The following is a 1,721-nucleotide window of genomic DNA, read 5'->3' as shown; positions in this document are numbered from 1 at the left end:
AATCACAAATCGACCACGTTCTGATTGATGGACGGCACTTCTCCGACATTATCGACGACAGGACATATCGTGGCGCTAACATCGACTCTGACCACTATCTGGTGATGGTTAAACTGCGCCCAAAGCTATCCGTCATCAACAATGTTCGGTACCGACGACCGCCGCGGTACGACCTAGAGCGACTGAAGCAACCTGATGTCGCCACTGTATACGCGCAGCATCTCGAGGCAGCGTTGCCGGAAGAGGGTGAGCTCGATGGGGCCCCTCTTGAGGACTGCTGGAATACAGTCAAAGCAGCCATTAACGACGCAGCGGAGAACAACGTTCGGTATATGGGTCGAAGTCGACAGAACGATTGGTTCGACGAAGAGTGCAGACAGATTCTGGAGGAGAAGGACGCAGCGCGGGCGGTCGCGCTGCAGCAAGGTACCCGGCAGAACGTGGAACGTTATAGACGGAAGCGGAGACAGCAGACCCGCCTTTTTCAGGAGAAGAAACGCCGCCTGGAAGAAGCGGAGAGCGAGGAGATGGAACAGCTGTGCCGTTCTCAAGATACACGCAAGTTCTATCAGAAGCTCAACGCATCCCGCCAAGGCTTCGTGCCGCGAGCCGAAATGTGCCGGGATAAGGATGGGAGTATCTTGACGGACGAACGTGTGGTGATCGAAAGGTGGAAGCAGCACTACGAGGAACATCTGAATGGCGCGGAGAGTACAGGCAGTGAAAGTCAAGGCAGCGGAGGAGATGACTACGTCAGTTCAGCGGACGATGAAAGCCAACCAGCCCCCCCCTTGAGGGAAGTTAAGGATGCCATTCAACATCTATAGACCAATAAAGCGGTAAGGATGGTATCGGAGCTGAGCTCATCAAGATGGGACCGGAAAAGCTGGCCACTTGCCTGCACAAACTGATAGTCAGAATCTGGGAAACCGGACAGCTACCGGAGGAGTGGAAGGAAGGGGTCATATGCCCCATCTACAAAAAAGGCGACAAACTGGAGTGTGAGAACTTTCGAGCGATTACCATCCTTAATGCCGCCTACAAAGTGATATCCCAGATCATATTCCGTCGTCTGTCACCATTAGTGAACGAGTTCGTGGGAAGTTATCAAGCCGGCTTCGTTGACGGACGCTCGACAACGGACCAGATCTTTACTGTACGGCAAATCCTTCAAAAATGCCGTGAATACCAGGTCCCAACGCACCATCTGTTCGTTGATTTCAAGGCGGCATACGACAGCATAGACCGCGTAGAGCTATGGGAAATTATGGACGAGAACAGCTTCCCTGGGAAGCTTACCAGACTGATCAAAGCAACGGTGGATGGTGTGCAAAACTGTGTGAAGATTTCGTGCGAACACACCAGTTCGTTCGAATCGCGCCGGGGACTAAGACAAGGTGATGGACTTTCGTGCCTGTTGTTCAACATTGCGCTAGAAGGTGTCATGTGGAGAGCCGGGTGTAACAACCGGGGTACGATTTTCAACAGATCCAGTCAATTTATTTGCTTCGCGGATGACATGGACATTGTCGGCCGAACATTTGCAAAGGTGGCAGAACTGTACACCCACCTGAAACGTGAAGCAACGAAAGTTGGACTGGTGGTGCATGCGTCAAAGACAAAGTACATGCTTGTGGGCGGAACCGAGCGCGACAGGGCCCGCCTGGGAAGCAGTGTTACGATAGACGGGGATACCTTCGAGGTGGTCGAGGAATTCGTCT

The sequence above is a fragment of the Armigeres subalbatus genome, unplaced genomic scaffold (genome assembly GCF_024139115.2).
Source record: "Armigeres subalbatus isolate Guangzhou_Male unplaced genomic scaffold, GZ_Asu_2 Contig1610, whole genome shotgun sequence".
Classification (NCBI taxonomy): domain Eukaryota; kingdom Metazoa; phylum Arthropoda; class Insecta; order Diptera; family Culicidae; genus Armigeres; species Armigeres subalbatus.
Note: the sequence above shows the minus strand (reverse complement) of the source record.